Source organism: Mesoplodon densirostris, chromosome 1 (assembly GCF_025265405.1).
Source record: "Mesoplodon densirostris isolate mMesDen1 chromosome 1, mMesDen1 primary haplotype, whole genome shotgun sequence".
In the NCBI taxonomy this organism is placed as follows: Eukaryota; Metazoa; Chordata; class Mammalia; order Artiodactyla; family Ziphiidae; genus Mesoplodon; species Mesoplodon densirostris.
Window position 1 is genome coordinate 200,905,829 of NC_082661.1, and position 28,000 is coordinate 200,933,828.

Consider the following 28,000-nt stretch of genomic DNA (forward strand, 5'->3'; position numbering starts at 1 on the left):
GTTCCCCAATAGGCTCTGTAGCAATAGAATCTTTTTTTTTTTTTTTTTTTTGCAGTACACGGGCCTCTCACTGTTGTGGCCCCTCCCGTTGCAGAGCACAGGCTCCAGATGCACAGGCTCAGCAGCCATGGCTCACGGGCCCAGCCGCTCCGCGGCATGTGGGATCTTCCCGGACCGGGGCACGAACCCGTGTCCCCTGCATCAGCAGGCAGACTCTCAACCACTGCTCGACCAGGGAAGCCCTAGAATCTTGATTTGTATCTAGTCATGTGGACACCTGAAATAAAAGCTACATTTTCCAAACTTCCCTGTTAAGTACATGGCCTTCAAGTCATGTGACTAAATTTTGACACAAAGGATGTAGATAAAAGTGGTATACACATTTCCAAGAAGTAACCTTAAAGGGAAAAGACATGCTTTTCTCTTTTCTTGTCTTCCTCCCTATTAGTGGAATGCAGACCTGATGAATGGAGCTGCATCAGCTCTTCTGGACTAAGAACTGAACTTGTAAATGGAGGTCATGCAGAAGAAGCCTGGGTCTCTGACACTATAAAGTGTTATATCATCTCTGGACCTCCTACCTCTAGACCTGCATTGTTCCATACACTACTCCTTAGCCATATGTGGCTACTGAGCATTCGAAATACAGCTAGTCCAAACTGAGCTGTAAGTATAAAATACGTATCCATCTTTGAAGACAATATGAAAGAAAGAATGTAAAATACAGTGTATTTTGATAACTTTATATTGATTACATGTCTAATTACAACATTTTGGATATACTGGATGAGCACTATTAAAATTAATTACAACTATTTCTTTTTGCCTTTTTAACATGGCTACTAGAGAAATTTTAATTACATACATGACTTGCATTGTATTTCTATTGAACAGCCCTGTACTAAACTTTTATGTAGGAAAAATCTTTCTTAAGCCCTTGTTATTTTGGATTTTCTGTCACTCACAGTTGAACTTAATCTTAACAAATTATCTACAAATACACTTTTAAAAATTCTATCTCAAGTCTCAGACTTCTTATCTGAATTCCAGATATATAGTCTCAAATGTCTACTTAAAATTTCCCCTTGGCTATCTCAAAGGCGTTTCAAACCTACAAGTCTCATACCAAATTCATGATCCTTTCGTACATACACCCACATTCAAACCAGTTTCTCTTCCACTGTAATCTAAATGAAATCACACCATCCAGTTACGCAAGCCAGGGAACTAGGTATAGTATTCCTTGACATCCATCTTTCCCACACCCAGCATACCCAATCCATCATGAAGTCCTAGAAACTGAATCCAAAGTATCTCTCTAGTAGCCACTTTGCTCCACAACCATGGCCACTACTCCAGTCTTAACTACCTTCCTTTCTTCTCTGGCCTACTATGACAGTCTCATCCAGTCTGACCTCCTTCCAATACATTTTTCATGCTGCCACCAGAGTGTTCTTTTCAAAACCTTAATCTGGTAACATAGCCTCAGGTTTAAAATCTTTTGATGGCTTCTTATTGCTCTTAAGATAAAGACCAATCTCCATTAAAAGGACCATAAAATTACATCATCTGATACACTCTTCCCTTACTCTCTGTATTACTGCCGTAGGGAATGTCCATGCTCCCTCATGTCAGAGAGCCTTTGCTTATGCTGTTCTCCCGATCTAGAACATGCTTCAGTGCCTCCCCTTCAACCTCTATTTGCCTAGTTGACTCCCATTCATACTTTGAAAATCAGGAAAACTTTTTCTGACCTCCAGTTTTCATTATATGTTTCATTATATGTTCTCACAGAGTTATATTTCTCTCAGACTACAATCTTAGTTTATAATTATTATTCACTTTATTTATGTCTGACTATGAAAATTGCAACTGTGTCTGTTTTTGTTCTCTGTTGTATTCTCAGTGCTTAGCACAATTTTTGGTTGAAAATAGGCACTCAGTAGAGGTTGGTGAAGAGTTAATGAATTTGTATTTATTTTTTTATTTGTAAATATTTTTTTAAATACTTAGGATACAAAAAGAATCAGCTCCCTAACACCATACACAAAAATAAACTCAAAATGGATTAAAGACCTAAATGTAAGGCCAGACACTATCAAACTCTTAGAGGAAAACATAGACAGAACACTCTATGACATAAATCACAGCAAGATCCTTTTTGACCCACCTCCTAGTGAAATGGAAATAAAAACAAAAAAAAACAAATGGGACCTAATGAAACTTAAAAGCTTTTGCACAGCAAAGGAAACCATAAACAAGAAGAAAAGGCAACCATCAGAATGGGAGAAAATATTTGCAAACGAAGCAACTGATGAAGGATTAATCTCCAAAATTTACAAGCAGCTCATGCAGCTCAATAACAAGAAAACAAACAACCCAATCCAAAAATGGGCAGAAGACCTAAATAGACATTTCTCCAAAGAAGATATACAGATTGCCAACAAACACATGAAAGAATGCTCAACATCACTAATCATTAGAGAAATGCAAATCAAAACCACAGTGAGGTATCACCTCACACCAGTCAGAATGGCCATCATCAAAAAATCTAGAAACAGGGCTTCCCTGGTGGCGCAGTGGTCGAGAGTCCGCCTGCCGATGCAGGGGACACGGGTTCGTTCCCCGGTCCGGGAAGATCCCACATGCCGCGGAGCAGCTGGGCCCGTGAGCCATGGCTGCTGAGCCTGCATGTTCGGAGCCTGTGCTCCACAACGGGAGAGGCCACAATAGTAAGAGACCCGCGTACTGCAAAAAACAAAAACAAAACAAAACAACAACAAAAAAACTATATCCTATCAAGGAAGAGCACATTGAAAAAAAAAAAAAAAGGCATAAGACATATTATACCCTAAAAGGCAGGCCTCTCAAAACTTCTCAGGGCAGAAAGTAAATAAATCTCACAAGTGATCTATAAGTTATTATGTATTTTTATCAGTACCTTTCAAGGATAGCTTTTAAGTCACCACACTACACTGCCTGATATAGAAATTTACCATCTACTTCAAGGACAAAAACTTCTCTGTGTAAGTATATACTAAGAGATATCTTTCTCACAAACATTCTGAGTTTGGCCCAAAGTGAACTAGTTCATTCAGGACTCAAGAGCACACACATACAGAACTACTATCCATACCACTGACTCTGGATCTCACAGTGAGATCCAATGGCATTAAAGTATGACAATGGACAATTTGGGGTGGGGTGGGGATGGGTGTGGATGTGTTAGATCTACAAGGCTCATGTAGCATTCAGTATGCATCAGAATTCAGAATAAAAAAGATGCAGTAGCAACTTTGTAAAGCAGAGGTTCAGTTAAGAAGAAATAAAAAGAATAGCAAAACTTCAGATGTCAGGGGTTTAATTGAATTAAAGGTTTTTTTTTTTTTTTTTTATAGTAGGAATTTATTTATTTTATTCATTTCTTTATCGCTGTGTTGGGTCTTTGTTTCTGTGCGAGGGCTTTCTCTAGTTGCGGCAAGTGGGGGCCACTCTTCATCGCGGTGCGCGGGCCTCTCACTATTGCGGCCTCTCTTGTTGTGGAGCACAGGCTCCAGACACGCAGGCTCAGTAATTGTGGCTCACGGGGCCAGCCGCTCTGCGGCATGTGGGATCTTCCCAGACCAGGGCTCGAACCCGAGTCCCCTGCATTGGCAGGCAGATTCCCAACCACTGCGCCACCAGGGAAGCCCTGAATTAAAGTTTAATTCTTGCCCACGTGAAGTCCTTTGAGACTTGCTTTCCTTTGTGGTCCACTTTCTAGACTCTGCTTTGGTATTATGACACCTTCTTATCAGCATATGCTTCCACAATACTGGTAATAAATGTCGCCTCCTGAAAGTGACATACATTGCTTCTACACACATTACGTAAGCCAAAGTTCGCCACATGGCTATACCTCATTTCAAGGAGGCAGGTAAGTGCAATCCTCTTGTTTGCCTTAAAATAGAGGGGAAGAAGAACTAAGTGAACGGCAATAATGCTATCCATAGTGTATTACAGTCATCCAGATCTGTAGCAGTTTGTATAGTTTGACACCAATCTTCTAACATTTACAGTCAAAATTATATATGTGTGTGTGTGTGTGAGTCCATCAAATGAAGCTACTTCATTGATATTATCTTATAGAAATGTATGTTTTCTACTATTTAATGATCATATCACATATGCTAAATGCAGTAATAATTTTGTTTTGTTTTGTTTTTGCCTATGAATTTTCTAACTACATAAAACCAGGTAAAATAATTTTGTTGTGATTTTCTTTTTTATTTATTGTAATACTCATTTTATTATTGGAAATGAATTGAAGTGTCACAATAATACAAATCAACTACAGCAATAAACTTAACAAGTACACTTGAGCATCTACTGCATGGCAGACTTTTACACCTATTACTTACACTCATTTTATTTTTTTTAATTTTTATTTTTTTACATCTTTCTTGGAGTATAATTGCTTTACAATTGTGTGTTAGTTTCTGCTTTATAACAAAGTGAATCAGTTATACATATACATATATCCCCATATCCCCTCTCTCTTGCATCTCCCTCCCACCCAAACTCCCTATCCCACCCCTCTAGGTGGTCACAAAGCATCGAGCTGATCTCCCTGTGCTATGCTGCTGCTTCTCACTAGCTATCTATTTTACATTTGGTAGTGTATATATGTCCATGCCACTCTCTCACTTTGTCACAGCTTACCCTTCCCCCTCCCCATATCCTCAAGTCCATTCTCCAGTATGTCTGTGTCTTTATTCCCGTCTTACCCACTAGGTTCTTCATGACTTTTTTTTTTCTTAGATTCCATATATATGTGTTAGCATACGGTATTTGTCTTTCTCTTTCTGACATACTTCACTCTGTATGACAGACTCTAGGTCCATCCACCTCACTACAAATAACTCAATTTTGTTTCTTTTTATGGCTGAGTAATATTCCATTGTATATATGTGCCACATCTTCCTTATCCATTCATCCGATGATGGACACTTAGGTTGCTTCCATCTCCGGGCTATTGTAAATAGTGCTGCAATGAACATTGTGGTACATGACTCTATTTGAATTATAGTTTTCTCAGGGTATATGCCCAGTAGTGGGATTGCTGGGTCATATGGTAGTTCTATTTGTAGTTTTTTTAAGGAACCTCCATACTGTTCTCCATAGTGGCTGTACCAATTCACATTCCCACCAACAGTGCAAGAGTGTTCCCTTTTCTCCACACCCTCTCCAGCATTTATTGTTTCTAGATTTTTTGATGATGGCCATTCTGACCGGTGTGAGATGATATCTCATTGTAGTTTTGATTTGCATTTCTCTAATGATTAACGATGTTGAGCATTCTTTCATATGTTTGTTGGCAATCTGTATATCTTCTTTGGAGAAATGTCTATTTAAGTCTTCTGCCCATTTTTGGATTGGGTTGTTTGTTTTTTTGTTATTGAGCTGCATGAGCTGCTTGTAAATTTTGGAGATTAATCCTTTGTCAGTTGCTTCATTTGCAAATATTTTCTCCCATTCTGAGGGTTGTCTTTTCTTCTTGTTTATGGTTTCCTTTGCAGTGCAAAAGCTTTGAAGTTTCATTAGGTCCCATGTGTTTATTTTTGTTTTTATTTCCATTTCTCTAGGAGGTGGGTCAAAAAGGATCTTGCTGTGATTTATGTCATAGAGTGTTCTGTCTATGTTTTCCTCTAAGAGTTTGATAGTTCCTGGCCTTACATTTAGGTCTTTAATCCATTTTGAGCTTATTTTTGTGCTTACACTCATTTTAAAAGTTGATTTATTAATTTAATTAATCATTTTTTTATTGAACATAGTTGATTTACAATATTATATTAGTTTCAGGTGTACAACATAGTGATTCAATATTTTTATAGATTATACTCCATTTAAAGTTATTATAAAATATTGGCTATGTTCCCTGTGCTATACAATATATCCCCGTAGTTTAGGTATTTTATACGTAGTAGTTTGTATCTCTAAGTTCCCTATGCCTATCTTGCCCCACCCACTTCCCTCTACCCCCTGGTAACCAGTAGTTTGTTCTCTATCTATGTGTGTGAGTCTGTTTCTGTTTCATTATATTTATTCATTTGTTTTAATTTTTAGATTCCAGATTTAGATATAATTGATAACACACAGTATTTGTCTCCAGAACTTAGTTTTGGTTGAGCCATGAGCAGTCACTGGTCATTCCAAATGGAAAGCAAATGTGCTTTGTTTACTGGAAGAGACACTCTCTTCCTACACACCTCCAGATTCCTCCTTCCATCCCTTCTACTCCTAACTCAGCTGCTTTCAAGAGCAAGGTAATTGGAGGTGGGGGTGAAGTCTCCCTGTCCCCAAGGGGGAACAAAAACTAGATGCACACTTCCAAGTATGCTGGAGAACTTAAGGGAACTGAAGGGCTCAAACTTCTATGGTTCTGCTCTGTTGGACACAGGCACATAAGTCATCCATTCTATGCAGTTCCCTGAGGGAAGGCAGTGCCCAGATTTGATTTACACAGTTTGGTCAGGGTTTGCAAGTAGGGATGTGATGCTAATGTGACCTTGTCTCCTAAGTCACCACCACTCCTGATTTTCCCTCTACGTCTCTAAGAACCCCTCAGCTTTCTTCAATGGGCCCTTCTGCTCTAATTCTTCAACTAGAAATTCTTAAAAGAAATAGTTACAGGAGAGGAGAGTACAAGGAATCAGGGACTATCATGGGCCTTTAAGGGGAAATATCTGAATTGCCATGGTTAGAAGTAAGCTGATAATTCTATATTTTCAAAGGGAGGAATGGTTGAAAATGAATGTGGAACACTGTCTTGAGCACTGATGTTTTCCACAGTTTCAACTTTGGTGGCCTTTCATTCTACACTTAGATATATGCTTTCAACCACATTCTAGAAGCTTTTTTATATGTTCATGGTTCCCATGTCTGTATCTTCAGTTCTATCCTATCTTCAAGTTCCAGACCAGCTTTTTCAAGTGCTTGTCAACGTGGCTATCCCAACAGGCGCTTCAACCTAATACATTAAAAAAAACGAAATAATTGTATCTCTTTAAACGTTCCCTCCTTTCCTATCAAGGTTAATGGAATCAACATCCTCAAGTCTCTTAAGTAAAAAACTGACTCTGAGTCACTCCTCTTCTTAACCATCTACACCCAAATCCTATCTATTTTCTTTCAGAAATATATTCAAAGTAGGACCATTATCACCCTTTTCTACTGCCACTAATTAACTCAGGTTTTTCTGATTTCTATGCTAGACTAATGACATGGTGCCCTAACTGGCCTCTCCCCCATCAATCTTTCCTATGCTGCATTTTTACACTCCTGCCATAATTATCTTCTTAGCAAATATGATTACACTCTTCCCTTTGTTTAACAATTTCACTAGCTTCTCTATAAAAGCCAAATTCTTTTGTCTGGGTATGATGCCCTTCATGATGTAACCCCAATATACTGTACCAATTTCATTTCCTTCCATTCCCCACCACAGCCTCAAGCTCCAAACCACAATGAACTTCTCACATATCTTTTCAAAACTCGATGCCTTTGCACATTTTGTTCTCTTTGCCTGAAATGCCCTTTCTTCCTCTTCTCTGTGTAGCAAATTCCCATTGTCTTCAAGAGTAATGAGAGGTCACCTGTTCTCTCAAGCCATCCCTGATGTTCCTAGCATCTACCATAGCACTTATTTCTGTGTATTCAATCTATTTCCTCATGCAATTACCTCTTCCACTAGACTGAATTCTTTAAGAGTAAGAATCATAGGTTTGTTTTTCATTTTTGAGTCCTGAATGCCTATGCAGAATGTCTTGAATATGGCTGAATAAATGCTTATTGGCTTAATAACAATTTCTTATGTCAAGTCAGGATCCAATGAATGCCTTAGCCTGGAATCAATTCTTAAGCAGCCAAATCCTGGTATTTTACATATTTTACATATTCTAGGTTACATAAATTTTATTCTTTGAACCCTTCATTCCTTGACTAACTTCATTTAGGTTATTTAAATAAACATAATGAACTATCACATAGGGGAAAAAACACATTTAAATTTTATTCCTTATTAAAAGTTTAAGAAGTTTGGTAAAGGAAAATATAGAGACTATTAGCTAAATTAGCATCTATGAATTATCCTTGCATCCCTTTGGGTCATGAAAAATCAAGAATGTGACAATTTGACTAGATACAAATGTATTACTAATCACATCTTTCCTTGTAATATCCAGAATTTCATTACTAAGATAAAAGAGTTTAATTTGAAGATCCCAAGAGATTATTCCAGCTACTAAAATTGTATTCTCTTCAGAGTGTGGATTTCATTGGTTTGGGCTATAGCATTTTACAGGCTATTGCATTATAGCTGGTCATTTTATCAAACTGATCAAACTCCTCCTGTACTATCTCAGAAACACATCAAGTTCCTTAAGGACAGAGAGCTTATACTTATCTCTCCTCCCCTCCAGGTAAAACATTCTGTGTACACCTTTGTTGAATTGTATTAAATGGAATGCTTTAGTCTTTCTTTACAAAATTCTAGATGATATTCTAATAAAGCGTACTCATCTATTATCTGATATAATAAAATAGAACACATGTGCATCAAAAAGAATAAAAAGACTTGCTTTTACTCTTGTGTAATATTTAGCAGAAATAGAGAAATATTTTTAAACACTCTTCGGGCAGAGGAAACTGAAAAGTAATTGCTGACTCAGTCACTGGAGATGAAAACAGTTTATTTCTGTCAACTAAAAGAGATAGTACATAACAGACCCAGGAAAAGGAGAAATTTTTTTTTTTCACAGAATACAGGACTGTGATTGCAAAAAAAAAAAAAAAAAATTAGATGCTGAGCAAAGCAAAAATATGGTGTTCACTTATTATGGAGACTTTTAAGTCTTGAGATGCAAAACAAATAACTAAACCAAAAGATAACTTGGACAATATTTCCTAATGCCTGAAAATCCTTAAAATTTTAAATTTAACAATGTGAAAAATGAAAACCATTCTTATAATACTGGCAAGATAATCAAGTTATAAGATACCCTTACAATTTCATGCTCAGTCAGTACTCAGCTGTATATTTTTCTGAGTGGGCTGGGCAGTGAAACCCATAAGATTTGCCCTCTGGGACACAGCCATTTAAAATACAGTGCTCTTCCCACCCATCAGACACAAGCAAGTGAATCATTCATCTTCTAGCCAAAGTTAAGCTGGTTAATTGCATGGCTATCAACCTTGACATTTAATGTTTACATTCAAAATTTGGGGTAAAGGATAAATGAGTTTTTAACAACAACAAAAATTATATGAAGTGAACCATTAATGAAACTCTAACTGGAGAGAAACTAAATAATTTTTTTTTTTGGCAGTAGTATATAGCTAACTTTTTTGTTTTTGTTTTTTTAACAGCAGTAGTAAATGTTTTAAAAGATATATTACTTGTTTTTCAGCCTGTCTTTTTCTTGACCACAACCAGCATAGGATATAATAATTCTAAAATAACAACCTCCTAAGTTATGTTATTGTAGAGTAGTTTTACAGCCCAACCCAAAGCAAAATAAACATCAGTAATGAATTGTTCCCATGAATCGACCTAAGGACAGACTCACTGAAGACTCATACTACTTTTTTTTTTTTTTGCGGTACGCGAGCCTCTCACTGTTGTTGCCTCTCCCGTTGCGGACGTGCTCCGGACGCGCAGGCTCAGCGGCCATGGCTCACGAGTCCAGCCGCTCCGCGGCACGTGGGATCCTCCTGGACCAGGGAACTAACCCGTGTCCCCTGCATCGGCAGGCAGACTCTCAACCACTGCGCCACCAGGGAAGCCCCTAATACTACATTTTTAAAAGCCTAAGAAAAGTCGAACTCCGAGGTATGACAGTTTCATTGCTAATTTATGGCATCCCAGATTTCATCTAATTGAGCAATTATTTAATTAGGAAATAATATCTCAAGAATCTTATTGGCTCTGGTTGTAATCATTTACAAACTACTGATAAACTTAATGATATTTCAAAGGGTAAAACTGTTCATTTACTTAGTGTTACCTGTTGAAATTTAATGAAACCAAAATGCTGGTTTGTTTCATCTAAAAGTAGGGGACAAATATGTTTTCTTATTACAGAACACAGAGGTAACTGATTCATCATGTTTTGTTTTGTTTTTTTCATATTAGTCATTTGGCATCCAAGAAACTCAATACATCATGGGAAGGGGGTGCAATAGGAGTCATATTTCTGAAAATGAAAATGCTATTTTCATATACTCTTGCTGTTGGCTCCTAAATTCAGGCATTTAGAGAAACATATTTCCCTTAGTTAAATGTCCTGACTCAGGCAGAATTTTTTTTTAATTTATTTTTTTACTTTTATTTAACACCTTTTTTTTTAAACATCTTTATTAGAGTATAATTGCTTTACAGTGTTGTGTTAGTTTCTGCTGTAAAACAAAGTGAATCAGTCATATGTATACATATATCCCCATATCCCCTCCCTCTTGCATCTCCCTTCCACCCTCCCTATCCCACCCCTCTAGGTGGTCACAAAGCAGCGAGCTGATCTCCCTGTGCTATGCAGCTGCTTCCCACTAGCTATCTATTTTACATTTGGTTGTGTATATATGTCAATGCCACTCTCTCACTTCATCCCAGCTTACCTTTCCCCCTCCCCGTGTCCTCAAGTCTTTATTCCCATCCTGCCTCTAGGTTCATCAGAACCTTTTTTTTTTTAGATTCCATATATATGTGTTAGCATATGGTAAGTCAGGCAGAATTTAAAAACAACTTTATTCTAAGGTGAATCGTTGTTACCTTGATGCTAAATGGTAGCAACAGATTAAATGTTTCATTCTTTCTTTACCCCCCAAGAAGATATTCTAGACTCAAGTCATTCTTTGGGAACAAACACCTGATTAGCTTATTGATAAACATACAAAGGTGAAACAAAAAGTAAATAAAACATACTTTTTAAATTCTAACTGGCTGTAATTACTATTTTCAAACTAGTATTCTCTTCTATTATTTGATTAGTCTAGGTTGAAAAATTAAATATAAAGTATCTAAATAAAAGACACTTATGAATCAGTTCATAAATTTAAGTCACATAAATCTAGGAAAGCGCATTCTTATATCAGAATTCTTATTTGAAAATTTAGATGCTTCAGAATTTTGCCAACAATAAATGAGTTTTTATATTCCATCAACTGTAAGGCCAATAATGAGGGTTTGTACTTAGTATGATGTCTTTCATTTTTGGCCTTTGAAACACTTTATGGGCCTTAATTAATTCTCACCACACCCCTTGAGACAGGTTGATATTATTATCCCCTTTTTACAGTTGAGGAAATGAAGACAAAAAGAGATTAGTATGAGATTTGCCTAGTGACATAGAATAAATCAGGAGCTCATTCAGTGTGACTACAGAACTCCTCACAGATAACCATGTTGCTGGCCTCTTCATTTCTGCTTCCTATCAGTATCAATGTTTTAACATTCTCCACAGAAAAAGTTTCTCACTTAGCAACACAGGTAAGTTGAGTTACTTTCTCATTCTGAAAAATTTACATTACCTCTTTGAAGATTTATTTTATTGCTTTCTTCTTGCTACAAAGTGTATTGACATTTTGCAACTAAATGTACAACTTGGTACCCTGAGAAAATTATTGAGTATGCCTTACTTACAATGAGATATAAAACTTTCAGGAAATGTCTAGCATACAGTTTGGATCATTTATAGGGATATTTTAGACCCACAGAGGCCATTCACCAGAAATCTTTATGTAATATTATTATGATACAACCACATGAAGTGACTCACGTTGGCTTGCTCAGGCTTGTGCTCTTTGTGAACTGAAGACCTGCCATAAACCCAGTTATGACTAGTTTCTCTGCCTACTGCATTATGCCTCACATTGACTGTGAAAGTAAAATCTGTGTATCTATTTTTCTATTAGAGTTCAATAGCAAACGTCTGCTACTGAAGAGAAATGAAAAAAGAAAACTGACACTTTTTCCTTCCTTTTTTTGTTGAGACGTTCCAAAAAGTTTATCTTCAGGCTTAACCAAATCTAATAGCTTTGCTTTTCTATCCCTTACATGACTAGCATCTCTTATTAAGAGAGATAATGCCCATCTTTCAAAACAAAAGTATCTTGTCTAGGTAGAAATGCTTATTGGGAGATATCTCTATTATTAGATTCATTCCAAGTTTGGTTTGCTTATGCTGTTTGGTTTTCTTGTGATGTCCTACCTCCCCATTAAATCATGTCAGATCATGCCACCAACAAATGGTCTCTCTTCACATTGAACTCTTTCTTCTTCCCCTGCTCAACTTTGGATAATTTGTATAAAATACAATGCAATGATTACTGTTGAGGAAAAAGAGAGAAATGGCAAAAACACACCATTTTTAAAAAATCTTCCCTTATTTTAATTACCAAATCATTTTGTAAGATTTTGGACTATAATATTTGAAGGAAAAAAAACACCATTTTATTTCTGAAATTTTTGAAACTACACTATTCAAATATTTTATGCTTTACCTTTCACGCCCACCCACTTTTCTTACATAAAACCACCAATTTTTAAGTTTAGGATATTATTAGTCATATAATTTTAGTAGTAAACATGTTGTTTTAAAATTCTGCTGTACTACACAGGGAACTCTGCTTCATATTCTGTAATAACCTAAATGGGAAAAGAATTTTAAAAAGAATAGATACAGGTATATGTATAGCTGAATCACTTTGCCATACACCTGAAACTAACACAACATTGTTAATCAACTTTACTCCAGTATAAAGTAAAAATTAAAAAGAGTAAGAAAAAATTCTGCTATACTAAATCATAGTAAATTAAAGTTCACCATATTGCATATACATATATATTATACATATATTATATATATATATTTTTATTAAGGAAAATCACAAGACTTTTCAATATGAATGAATAATTTAAGTCTCACGTTTGATAGAACCCTGTCGTTAGCAAATCTCAATTGCTGGATATTTTTAATATTTTCCAAAGTCCACCAGTATGTGCCCATATAGTTTGGATAGGTTATAAAATAATCTTCTCCTCTCAAAATAGAAATATGTTCTATTTCCTCGGAGAGCTTTCAAAAGAAGGACACATCTTCTTTCAATATTTATTGCAACTTATAATGGAATTCTTACTCTAAGGTTCAGATAGAATCAGTTATACTTACCTGTCAAATACTCCCAAATATTTATTTTAAGGAGTAGTTGATAAAGCTGCCTGTTCTATCTGGTAGCTTAAACTAGGTCAATTTCACCATTTGGAGCTAAGCACCATTCAGCACCCTTATCTCTCTAACAGCTAATCTGAAGTAGTTAAGTAGTAATATACTGGCATTCCTCTTTTTAACTGAGGCAGCAAGCATACAGAACAAAACAAAACAAACAAACAAAAAAGAACTGTGCAATAATCTTTGCTGATTTGGTGGTGAAAGCTTGGTAAACTATTTTAAATTCAAAATAAAGAAACTTAAAACCATTTTCACACAGTTGGTGGATTCCTTCCTGTGCAGGACTAAGACATCATGGAATATATTTAATGAACTGTACAAGGAATGAAGCCTTTTTGCTCTTATAGACTTCATGTCAGAAATAGAGCAAAGCACATTAAATTCTTCTCTCATTGTAGTAAAAGCTCTGTTCGATTTCCTACATTACTGCCTGTTGCTGTATATCATGAATTTTTATGATATAATGTGAATAATATGATGCTTATTAGTAGTAGTGGTAGTCTTTCCAATAATCGTTCTATCATGCCTTAATAAACCAGACTCACATGTGCTCCAGGCATACGAGTTCAGTTTCAAAAGCTCTTTTATTTTTCACTGAGAGCAACTGACCAAAACCTCCTCCCTCTTTTCCAGAATCAACTCTTCATTGTTGTTTCCCTTTTGATTTACAGTGAATGAAAAACTGCTCTAATATTATTGAGGTCTGTTTTTTATAGAAAATTAGCTCTGCTGAAAAAAAATACATATATATTCTTTAGTAGCCTATGCAAGACATAATTATTTGAAAGTAAACAATATGAAAGTGGATGAAGTAGATAATGAAGGAGGATATTTATTCATCATAAAACATTTCTCTGTGTCAAGCAATGTACCAGGCACTGGGGAGACAAGATGCAGACACAGCTTTGCTCTCAGAAACTGACAATCTAGTTAGATTAAATAGAAACTGTTTCTTCCTTTGCAATTCATGATGAATCTTTCATTTTTCCCCCATTCAAATATTTATCATCTTAGTTTGGGCACTTATCACTTCCTGCTTAGATCACTGCAATGGTCTCCTCTAAAAAGAGGCTAAAATGATTTAGCCTCCAGTAAATCCCCCCAACTTGATCCTTCCTGGATTGACTATTCATTCTACCTTCTACTTTGATTATATTCATGCAGGTTTGTGTAATCCTGCTCAAAAAGCTTAAGAACTAATGCCTTTGGAATAAAGTTTTAATTTCTTAGTCTAGCCTCAGTGCTTCTAAAATCAGATGCCAATCTACTCATCAATTTTAACTGCTGCAATATCCCTATACATACTATAAGTTAAACTATACAGTATATCAAACCATTCCCTATATATGACCCATACTTTCCCATATTTCCATATTTCTATCTTGGATAACACTGTTCCTTTGTTTAGAATTCCCTCTGTTAAAATCCTACACATCTAAGGTCAAGTTCATGTGCCACTTCTTCCGTAAAGCCTACCTAGAATTCCTCCAGCCGAAACTACTCGCAGGCACTCCCACACCCTTCCTCCCTCTCTCTCTCTCTCTCATCTAAATGCCTTCACTTCTATGTATCACTCTTACGGCACCAAATACTACCTTGTATTGTTATGTTTATTTCTTTCTTCCTTACAAGCATATTAAAAACGCCCACATAACTCTTGGCATATGTCATATACATTGAGCGCTTAGTAAATATTTGTGAGGTGTTGAATGAATACAGTGAGAGGAACAAGTGTGCAGAGATGAGAGCAAATACATTGGTGGAGATAAATGTCATGGAAAGCTTTGTAAAGAATAAAAGAAGTGGAGCTTAAAGTTAATATTGAAGAAAGGAATTTTATTCACAATTGTGTGTTGATTTATAGTTTCCTTAGAAGAAAGCTCCAATTTCTCACATAAGCATTTCATTCATTTATAAAATATGGGGGAGGTACAAAAAAGTGTTGAAGTCAATAGGTGAAATCATCCTAAAAATTTCAGAAAAGAGAAGAAATTCAAAATATCTAAAAGAGAACTTGTTCATGGTAGCAGAATTATTTGTAGCCCAAGCGATTGAGGTGACCAGATTTTATGTCCTAAAATACCTGTTTACTTTTGTCCTCTCTATATTTATGGTGTCATCATGGTAAGTAGGCCCATCTGGGATAGGAGTAACTTTTCTGATTATTTGATACATATAACCTACTCCCTTCTGGCTCACATAGTTTTAAGGTGAACAGCCTCCTGACCACTAAAAGGTTTTGGATAGATAGTGTTTTGAAAAAGGAACACAAGGAGAGAAGAGGAAAGGGACTGCAACTGTTAGAAGTAGAACAGGAGTTGCCTCCCCTCAAAGCCACTGGTTTCAGAGCCCCCTGCTTGCTTCTCCACTGCAGTCTTTCTCCCTTCTCTCCCTTAAGATATAGTACTTGATTCAAAAGGAATGCTAGCTGACTACAGAAAGAAGATGAGAAATAGTTGTATAAAGCATTTATTTGCCTATGGATGAAGAAACCCTGAGACATCACCAAATGAACCCGTTCTCCCCACTCTGCGTGATCCCACGCAGGCAAGGAGCTGTCAGGAGGTATCATTTCCTCTCTTCCACTACTATTTTAAATAGATGAAACAGGCAAATGTTCTTCAGGCTGGATTTAGACCTCAAAGCTCTGAAAACGGTGAATTTCCGGCAGGGCAAGATAGTCTTGGGGAGGAATTCTTCAAACATACAAGGTCAAAGTACTCTGGAGAATAACACAATAGAGTATTTGCCTAGGCTTGCAGAACAATCTGCATTCATTCAAGCCAAAGATAGTGGGGGAGGTTCACAGGCCTCCCACACTGGAAAGTGTGCTTAATGATTTGGCATCCTGAGAACTTATCCAGACTAGCGGGAGGAAGTCTAACTCTACAGATGTGCTTCTGTGAGAATTCTTCTTTCATTTCCCACTCCTGTTGAGAATGCAACTGGCCGCACATGTGGTAACCAGATGGCTCCCCAGTTCACTCGGAATATGAGGTGGTGGGGAGTCAACAGGACAGAGGGAAGATGGGTTGGCCTCTTACTGTAAACCAACAACACATTCATCAAATCAAGCCCATCTATGTACAACTTTGTTTTTTAATAGCTCAGAGCAACATTTTTATCAATCAATCTAGAGTATATTTTCAAATTACACATATAACCCATTTCTCATTTTGCTCAGAAGAATAAATCCATATTAAAATAAACTAAAAGTTTTAATTCCCAGCATTTCTATTACTTTGTAATGATATTTTTAATAAAAGCAGACAGGATATAAAAATCTTAAATGTATAAGATGTTAAGTATTTCCTAACACCATGATAGACTATTAAGATGCTCTCAGGCACACAAATTTTCTTGAAAGCCAGCACTTCAGCTCATCCACAATATCATAACTGATCCCCAAATGGGACGCATAGTTGAAGCACTGAAAGACCTTCAAGTTCCTTTTGAATGGCTGCAGATAAAATTCTGTTTAGTTTTTTGAAAGCAACTCAGATATAAAGCACATGAAAAATAAAGACATGGATGTAGCATTTTTATGTAGCACATGCTTATGTAGCAAAAATAATCCAGTATTCAGTGCTTTAGCCCAGGATCAGATAAGCTTCAGCTTGCTTACAATGCTTGTTACCTATGCCATCCCCATCTTCCTGTTTAAATTTCGTTGACAGCTGACCATTTCCTACATTAAACTTTCAAACTCCTTTGTTTGGCCTTTCTCCTCACATTCCTCCCTAACACTTCAGATGTACTCCAACTACTTCCTTACATAAAAATCTTGATCAAGACAAACTGGTCTATTTATTGTTTCCTGAACACATCATGTACATTCTTTCTACCTTCATGGTTTCCGCTCAGTGCTTCCTCATGTTTTTTATCCCTTCTCTATTACCTTTCTTTTCTTTTTTTTTTTTTTTTACATCTTTATTGGAGTATAATTACTTTACAATGGTGTGTTAGTTTCTGCTTTATAACAAAGTGAATCAGTTATACATATACATATGTTCCCATATCTCTTCCCTCTTGCGTCTCCCTCCCTCCCACCCTCCCTATCCCCCCACTCCAGGCGGTCATCTATTACCTTTCTTGAAGATGCAGTTTAAGTGCTACCTCTTCCATGAAGCCTTTCCCAACTCTCTCCCTACCAACAGAGCTGCACACATTCACACCCTTGTGGAACACCCCCTTTCCTGTACTCTGACAAGTATTATCAAGACTACCTTTTGGTCTTTATTTCATGCCTCCATCCATTGCTATACTGCCTATATTTATTCCCTCATCCCAAGGTCAAGGATCAGGTCTACTGTCTATTTTTATACACAGAAACTGGAACTAAAAAGTACTCAATAATACTGTCACAGATAATAATGTTGATGTGATGATAATGGACATATGACAAACAAAGACTAGCCTGGGATCTCTTAGGAAATTATTGGCCACAAAAACATGAAAACACCCTGTTCCTTTGCTAAATTCCCTAGATATAAAAGTAACTTATACCATGTTTTGACAATAATCACCTATTTCCTCATTTCTTTATGGTAATTATATTCATTTTGGTATACCTCTTTCAGGACTGCATTTTAAAATTACATACTATATATAAAAATATTATTCAAAGGTATGATGTCTCACACTGGAAAACTCAGTACAGAACATTATTTCTAGAGATTTTATTTAAGTTGTAGTTGGATTTTTAGTGTTTCTCCCCCTAAGTGCTATAATAATTTCCTTATCTGTACCAGCCCATTCTGGTTTACTTACACCTCTGAATTTTCTGATAATTGATAATTCTTGAAATAGACAGGAGACATATATACCTGAGAATGTACTGTAATCCTCTGAAAACTTTCTATAACTGAGAATCAGCATTGTTAATTCTAGTCTTGGCTATACTGCTGTGTCACTTTTCTATCAGTAAAATGTGAATAATAATAGCAATCTTTTTCTTATTGCATATTAGATAATAGATATGAGATAACAGATCTGAAAATCCTTATAGGAATGCTAATACATAAAGTCAAAGTATTATCCATCAAGATAAAAGTCAGATCTCTTCACTGTCTGAAAAATATATATATATTTTTTAAGTTACTAAGCACCTATAATGTGCCAGGCAGTTCGTTGCCTGGGAACTGAAAGATAAATAAGACCAAGGACAGGTACTAGATCTCAAAATACAGTAGAGACAAGGAGTTAAATAAATAGAACAGAGGTCAGGAAATCTCACAGCCTGTTTTCACAAGGCTTGTGAGTTAAAAATGGTTTTTACAGATAAACATTTGAAATCAACTTGATAAATGAGAACACTAACTTTGAACCACAATTAAAAGCAATGTTATCCCCTCCAAAAGAATTCCATTCTTCCAGTAAGTTTATCTGTATTACAAAAACAAGTGTACTCAATTGTTTTTATTTTTGTCAATGAAAATGATTAAAATTTGTTTTCTCTCTTATTATATAAGTACCTACATAATATCTTTGGGTTTACCTCTTGGCCTGAAGGCTTAAAATATTTACAACTGTAGACTTTACAGAAAAAGTGTGCTGAATCCTGAAATAATTAAACATATAATGTGGTAAATACAGTGATAGAGAATATAACTTGAGAATTTAAGATATTGTGAAAACATTGGGAAGGAACACCCAAATCAGTCTGGTGTCATGGTTTCAGGGTAGTCTTCTGGGAGAAGAACATCGGACTGAGTCTGAAAAACTAAGTAGGAGCAAAGAAAACAAAAGGGATGATGGGCAGAAGGATCATCAAGGATGGTTGGTGGGTTAGTTCAGGTCCTCAGGTAAGCAGATGCCCAGATGTGATTCAATGTGATTAGTTAAGAGGTGAGGATGTTTAACTGGATATTCCTACCATGGATTAGATTCCAGTTATAACCAGCTGCCTGATGGTGTGTATAACCAGTTGTGGAAGAGCTCTGTGAGTGGGAGTAGGGATCTCTACTGAGAAGACACCGTAATCTCTATTCCTCCTATGGACATGGTCCTTGTTACATGTTCTCATATCACTGTGATCACTGTTCTTTTTTTTTTTTTTTTTTTTTTTTTTTGTGGTACACGGGTCTCTCACTGTTGTGGCCTCTCCCGTTGTTGAGCACAGGCTCCAGACGCGCAGGCTCAGTGGCCATGGCTCACGAGCCCAGCCACGCCACAGCATGTGGGATCTTCCTGGACCGAGGCAAGAACCCATGTCCCTTGCATCAGCAGGTGGACTCTCAACCACTGCGCCACCAGGGAAGCCCAACACTGTTCATTTTTTAAGTTGCATTGTTTTATACAAAAAGTAAGATAATTATTTTTTTATGGAGAGAAGTCTATAGAAAATAAAATGAATTTAAAAAAATAAAGTCTTTGCAGTGACCTCCAAATTTTAAATACCTTCAGTAACAGATAGTGAATAGAACACGTGTATATACTTATCCCTCTCTCTCACAAAACATCAAAAAATGAATAGCAGAAGAGGAGTCTTTAAAGATATAAAACCTCAAAGAAAAGAAGAGCTGGAGAGAAAATAGCACAGAGAACTGTCAAAAATAAGTTAGCACAGGGCAGACAGCAGAAGCAAGAAGAACTACAATTCTGCAGTCTGTGGAAGGAAAACCACATTCACAGAAAAACAGACAAAATGAAAAGGCAGAGGACTTTGTACCAGATGAAGGAACAAGATAAAACCCCAAAAAAGCAATTAAATGAAGTGGAGATTGGCAACCTTCCAGAAAAAGAATTCATAATAATGATACTGAAGATGATCCAGGACCTCGGAAAAAGAATGGAGTCAACGATTGAGAAGATGCAAGAAATGTTTAACAACGACCTAGAAGAATTAAAGAACAAACACCTAAAAGAATTAAAGAACAAACAAACAGAGATGAACACTACAATAACTGAAATGAAAAATACACTTGAAAGAACCAATAGCAGAATAACTGAGGGAGAAGAACAGATAAGTGACCTGGAAAACAGAACGGTGGAATTCACTACCACGGACCAGAAGAAAGAAAAAAGAATGAAGAGAAATGAGGACAGGCTAAGAGACCTCTGGGACAACATTAAATACAACAACATTCACATTATAGGGGTCCCAGAAAGAAAAGAGAGAGAGAAAGGACGCGAGAAAATATTTGAAGAGATCATAGTCAAAAACTTCCATAAATGGGAAAGGAAATAGCCACCCAAGTCCAGGAAGCACAGAGAGTCCCAGGCAGGATAAACCCAAGGAGAAACATACCGAGACACACAGTAATCAAATTGGCAAAAATTAAGGACAAAGAAAAATTATTGAAAACAACAAGGGAAAAATGACAAATAATATACAAGGGAACTCCCAAAAGCTTAACAGCTGATTTCTCAGCAGAAACTCTACAAGCTAGAAGGGAGTGGCATGATATACTTAAAGTGATGAAAGGGAAGAACCTACAACCAACATTACTCTACCCAGCAAGGATCTCATTCAGATTCAATGGAGAAATCAAAAACTTTACAGACATACAAAAGCTAAGAGAATTCTGCACCACCAAACCACCTCTACAACAAATGCTAAAAGAACTTCTCTAAGTGGGAAACACAACAGAAGAAAAGGACCTACAAACACAACCCCAAAACAATTAAGAAAATGGTCATAGGAAGATACATATCGATAATTACCTTAAGCGTGAATGGATTAAATGCTCCAACCAAAAGACTCAGGCTTGCTGAATGACACAAAACCAAGACACATATATATGCTGTCTACATGAGACCCACTTCAGACCTAGGGACACATACAGACTGAAAATGAGGGGATGGAAAAAGAAGTTCAGTGCAAATGGAAATCAAAAGAAAGGTGGAGTAGCAATACTCATAGCAGATGAAATAGACTCTAAAATAAAGAATGTTACAAGAGACAAGGAAGAACACTACATAATGATCAAGGGTTCAAATCAAGAAGATAAAACAATTATAGGAGCACTTCAATACATACGGCAAGTGCTAACAGCTATAAAAGAGAAAATCGACAGTGACACAGTAAGAGTGGGGAACTTTAACACCTCACTTACACCAATGGACTGATCATTCAGACAGAAAATTAATAAGGAAACAGAAGCTTTAAATGACACAATAGACCAGATAGATTTAATTGATATTTATAAGACAGTCCATCCCAAAACAGCAGATTACACTTTCTTCTCAAGTGCACATGGAACATTCCCCAGGAGAGATCACATCTAAGGTCACAAATCAAGCCTAAGTAAATATAAGAAAAGTGACGTCATATCAAGCCTCTTTTCAGACCACAATGATATGAGATTGCAAATGAATTACAGGGAAAAAAACGTAAAAAACATGAACACATGGAGGTTAAACAATACGTTACTAAATAACCAAGAGATCACTTAGGAAATCAAAGAGGAAATAAAAAAATACCTAGAGAAAAATGACAATGAAAACACAATGATCCAAAACCTATGGGATGCAGCAAAAACAGTTCTAAGAGGGAAGTTTATAGGTATACAAGCCTAACTCAAGAAACAAGAAAAATCTCAATAAATAATCTAACCATACACCTAAAGGAAGTAGAGAAAGAAGAACAAACAAAACCCAAAGTTAGTAGAAGGAAAGAAATCATAAAGATCAGAGCAGAAATAAGTGAAATAGAAACAAAGAAAACAATAGCAAAGATCAATAAAACTAAAACCTGGTTCTTTGAGAAGATAAACAAAATTGATAAACCTTTAACCAGACTCATCAAGAAAAAGAGGGGGAGGACTCAAATCAATAAAATTAGAACTGAAAAAGGAGAAGTTACAACAGACACCACAGAAATACAAAGCATCGTAAGAGACTACTACAAGCAACTCTAGGTGAATAAAATGGACAACCTAGAAGAAATGGACAAATTCTTAGAAAGGTATAACCTTCCAAGACTGAACCAGGAAGAAATAGAAAATATGAACAGACAAATCATAAGTAATGAAATTGAAACTGTGATTAAAAATCTTCCAACAAACAAAAGTCCAGGACCAGGTGGCTTCACAGGTGAATTCCATCAAACATTTAGAGATGAGCTAACACCCATCCTTCTCAAACTCTTCCAAAAAACTGGAGAGGAAAGAACACTCCCAAACTCATTCTATGAGGCCACCATCACCCTGATACCAAAAGCAGACATAGGTACTACAAAAAAAGAAAATTACAGACCAATATCACTGATGAATATAGATGCAAAAGTCCTCAACCAAATACTAGCAAACATAATCCAACAACACATTAAAAGGATCATACACCATGATCAAGTGGGATTTATCCCAGGGATGCAAGGATTCTTCAATATATGCAAATCGATCAATGTGATATACCACATTAACAAACTGAAGAAGGAAAACCATATGATCATCTCAACAGATGCTAAAAGAGCTTGTGACAAAATTCAACACACATGTATGATAAAAACTCTCCAGAAAGTGGGAACAGAGGGAACCTACCTCAATATAATAAAGGCCATATATGACAAACCCACAGCAAACATCATTCTCAATGGTGAAAAACTGAAAACATTTCTTCTAAGATCAGGAACAAGATAAGGATGTCCACTCTCGCCACTATTATTCAACATAGTTTTGGAAGTCCTAGCCACGGCAATCAGAGAAGAAAAAGAAATAAAAGGAATACAAATTGGAAAAGAAGAAGTAAAACGGTCACTGTTTGCAGATGACATGATACTATACATAGAGAGTCCTAAAGATGCCAGAAAACTACTAGAGGTAATCAGTGAATTTGGTAAAGTTGCAGGATACAAAATTAATGCACAGAAATCCCTTGCATTCCTATATACTAACAATGAAAGATCAGAAAGAGAAATTAAGGAAACAATTCCATTAACCATTGCAACACAAAGAATAAAATACCTGGGAATAAACCTACCTAAGGAGGTAAAACAGCTGTACTCAGAAAACTATAAGACACTGATGAAAGAAATCAAAGATGACACAAACGGATGGAGAGATATACCATGTTCTTGGATTGGAAGAATCAATATTGTGAAAATGACTATACTACCCAAAGCAATCTACAGATCCAGTGCAATCCCTATCAAATTACCAGTGGCATTTTTTACAGAACTAAAACAAAAAATCTTAAAATTTGTATGGAGACACAAAAGACCCCAAATAGCCAAAGCAGTCTTGAGGGAAAAAAATGGAACTTGAGGAATCAGATGCCCTGACTTCAGTCTATACTACAAAACTACAGTAATCAAGACAGTATGGTACTGGCACAAAAACAGAAATATAGATCAATGGAACAAGATAGAAAGCCCAGAGATAAACCCACGCACCTATAGTCAACTAATCTATGACAAAGGAGTCAAGGATATACAATGGAGAAAAGACAGTCTCTTCGATAAGTGCTGGGAAAACTGGACAGCTACATGTAAAAGAATGAAATTAGAACACTCCCTAACACCATACACAAAAATAATCTCATAATGGATTTGAGACCTAAATGTAAGACCGGACAGAAAAACACAGGAAGAACACTCTTTGACATAAATCACACCTCCTAGAGTAATGGATCCACCTCCTAGTAATGATCCACCTCCTAGAGTAATGGAAATAAAAACAAAAATAAACAAATGGGACCTAATGAAACTTCAAAGCTTTTGCAAAGCAAAGGATACTACAAACAAGCCGAAAAGACAACCCTCAGAATGGGAGAAAATATTTGCAAATGAATCAATGGACAAAGGATTAATCACCAAAATATATAAACAGCTCATGCAGCTCAATATTATAAAAACAAACAACCCAATCCAAAAATGGGCAGAAGATGTAAATAGACATTTCTCCAAAGAAGATATACTGATGGCCAAGAAGCACATGAAAAGCTGCTTAACATCACTAATTATTAGAGAAATGTAAATCAAAACTACAATGAGGTATCACCTCACACCAGTTAGAATGGGCATCATCAGAAAATCTACAAACAACAAATGCTGGAGAGGGTGTGGAGAAAAGGGTACCCTCTTGCCCTGTTGGTGGGAATGTAAATTGATACAGCCACTATGGAGAACAGTATGGAGGTTCCTTAAAAAACTAAAAGTAGAATTACCATATGACCCAGCAATCCCACTACTGGGCATATACCCAGAGAAAACCATAATTCAAAAAGACACATGCACCCCAATGTTCATTGTAGCACTATTTATAATAGCCAGGACATGGAAGCAACCTAAATGAATGCCCATCAACTGAAGAATGGATAAAGAAGTTGTGGTACATATATACAATGGAATATTACTCAGCCATAAAAAGGAATGAAATTGGGTCATTTGTGGTGATCTGGATGGACCTAGAGACTGTCATACAGAGTGAAGTAAGTCAGAAAGAGAAAAACAATATCGTATATTAGCACATATATGTGGAACCTAGAAAAACGGTACAAATGAACCCATCTGCAGGGCAGAAATTGAGACACAGATGTAGAGAACAAACATATGGACACGAAGGCAGGAGAGTGGTGGTGGGCGGAGTGGTGGTAGGATGAATTGGGAGATTGGGATTGACATGTATACACTAATATGTATAAAATAGATAACTAATAAGAACCTACTGTATAAAAAAAATAAAATTCAAAAATTCAAAAAATAAATGTTAGTATCTGGAAAGCATATGATCAGGTAAGTGGTAACTGACTTTTTAGCAGACCAGAGGAAGCTGAAAAGTAAGTGCCTATAGCTGGGAACATCAAGAAGCAGACTCATTCATTTGGCAAAACCTTGGAAAGCCTCAGGAATTGGAGGTGCCAGTGGGAGTCACAAATAGGAGGCTTGGTTAAAAGTTCAAATAAGAAACAGGCCCCTTCCCTCTATCCCCCCGCAGCTCCTAACTACCGCGTGAAGCAACGTGACCACCTTCCCCAACTCAAAAGAAGGCTAGACATTTTTCCTTTGTAGATTTTGAACCAGAGGGACTCTGGACTTGAAGTTACTAAGCACAAATAAGGGCTAGAGTGCCATACTAAAAACAGGTGAATTAAATTAAAAATCTGTATTCTGAATAATAAGAATTAACCTGTTCTCCTATGTAGCTCTGAGAACACTGTCTGTAGCATTCTGGGATATCTGGCTGGATATCTTCTGATAACTGTTGAAGCCCAACAAATGATTTCTTGATCATATAGTAAATGTATAATTTAATTCATAAATTTTTAAATGTACAATTTAAATGTATTTAAATGTATAATTTTTACATGGTCAGCTATGCCATGGGTCAGGCCCCCTATTCAGAAAGCAAGGGAAAGAAAGAAACACTAAAAATGTTAAAATATAAAGTTTTTTCCTATCTTTCTCAGTCTCTCTTTCAACTTGTTATGGTGTTTGTATTTGCTATTTAACACTTTCTAAGGAAAGAAAAATTTTTAATTTAAATTATTACCTTGATTTTCACCATTCATCTTTGTATTGTACAATACCAGTTTTAAATGCAAATATGAGAACATTTAATTCATATACAGAATCACCAAAATTATTCAATTTGTATTTTGTAGCTCATACATGCATATGTATTTTGTTCTTACCAAAACAGTGGAACCGATACATAAAACTAACTTAATTATTTATTTCAAGTCTTGATATGCATACATTCTACCAATACTCTCTACTTCTGGCTTATTGGTGTCATCACTTTCACCATAAGTGTTTTACAAATACTGCAAAGTAACAGGAGTAAGAAAGACTATGACAGGTTTCCATGCTCATTTGTGTTACTTAGAATGTCACTGCCTTCTTTCTGCATTAGAAACAATTCTGGTTCAAACAGAAAATGTGGCTTCTAGGGGTTGTCTGTTCCCACTTGGTCATAGACATTAACTTGCTTACTTCTACCACAGGTGAGTCTCACTAAATTCTCAGGCACTGTAATTATGTGTTTATGGGGCATCTTGAACGCTGTATGTGAATGGGCAGCAAGTAATAGCAGATATATTGCACATATTCCAGTGTTTCAACAGACTTTAACTGTAATACACAAGTTCAGAGATAAAATTATTAAGAATTTTGGGGTCTTCCCTGGTCGTGCAGTGGTTAAGAATCCGCCTTCCAGGGATTCCCTTGTGGCACAGTGGTTGAGAGTCCGCCTGCTGATGTAGGGGACATGGGTTCATGCCCCGGTCCAGGAAGATCCCACATGCTGCGGAGCGCTAGGCCCGTGAGCCATGGCCGCTGAGCCTGTGCGTCCGGAGCCTGTGCTCTGCAACGGCAGAGGCCACAACAGTGAGAGGCTCACGTACCGCAAAAAAAAAAAAAAAAAAAAGAATCCGCCTTCCAATGCAGGGGACACGGGTTCAAGACCTGGCCCGGGAAGATCCCATGTGCCGTGGAGCCACTAAGCCTGTGCACCACAACTACTGAGCTTCCGATCTAGAGCCCGCAAGCTACAACTACTGAGCCTCCATGCCTAGAGCCCATGCTCCACAACAAGAGAAGCCACCGCAATAAGAAGCCTGCACACCACAGTGAAGAGTAGCCACTGCTAGCTGCAACTAGAGAAAGCCCAAGCGCAGCAACAAAGACCCAGTGCAGCCAAATATTAATAATTTAATTTTTTAAATTATTAAGAATTTCAAGATAGGGCTTCCCTGGTGGTGCAGTGGTTAAGAATCTGCCTGCCAATGCAAGGGACACAGGTTCGAGCCCTGGCCCGGGAAGATCCCACATGCCATGGAGCAACTAGGCCCATGCACCGCAACTACTGAGCCTGAGCTCCAGAGCCTGCAAGCCACAACAACTGAGCCCATGTGACACAACTACTGAAGCCCGCACGCCTAGAGCCTGTGGTCCACAAGAAGAGAGGCCACAACAATGAGAAGCCCACGCACCACACTGAAGAGTAGCCCCCGCTCACCACAACTAGAGAAAGCCCGCACACAGCAACAAAGATCCAACACAGCCAAAAATAAATCACATAAATCATAAATCACAGCAAGATCCTTTTTGACCCACCTCCTAGAGAAATGGAAATAAAGACAAAAATAAACACATGGGACCTAATGAAACTTCAACGCTTTTGCACAGCAAAGGAAACCATAAACAAGACCAAAAGACAGCCCTCAGAATGGGAGAAAATATTTGCAAATGAAGCAACTGACAAAGGATTAATCTCCAATTTATAAGCAGCTCATGCAGCTCAATAACAAAAAAACAAACAACCCAATCCAAAAATGGGCAGAAGACCTAAATAGACATTTCTCCACAGAAGATATACAGACTGCCAACAAACACATGAAAGGATGCTCAACATCTTTACTCATTAGAGAAATGCAAATCAAAACTACAATGAGATATCATCTCACACCAGTCAGAATGGCCATCATCAAAAAATCTAGAAACAATAAATGCTGGAGAGGGTGTGGAAAAAAGGGAACACTCTTGCACTGCTGGTGGGAATGTGAATTGGTACAGCCACTATGGAGAACGGTATGGAGGTTCCTTAAAAAACTACAAATAGAACTACCATATGACCCAGCAATCCCACTACTGGGCATATACCCTGAGAAAACCATAATTCAAAAAGAGACATGTACCAAAATGTTCATAGCAGCCCTATTTACAATAGCCCGGAGATGGAAACAACCTAAGTGTCCATCATCGGATGAATGGATAAAGAAGATGTGGCACATATATACAATGGAATATTACTCAGCCATAAAAAGAAATGAAATTGAGCTATTTGTAATGAGGTGGA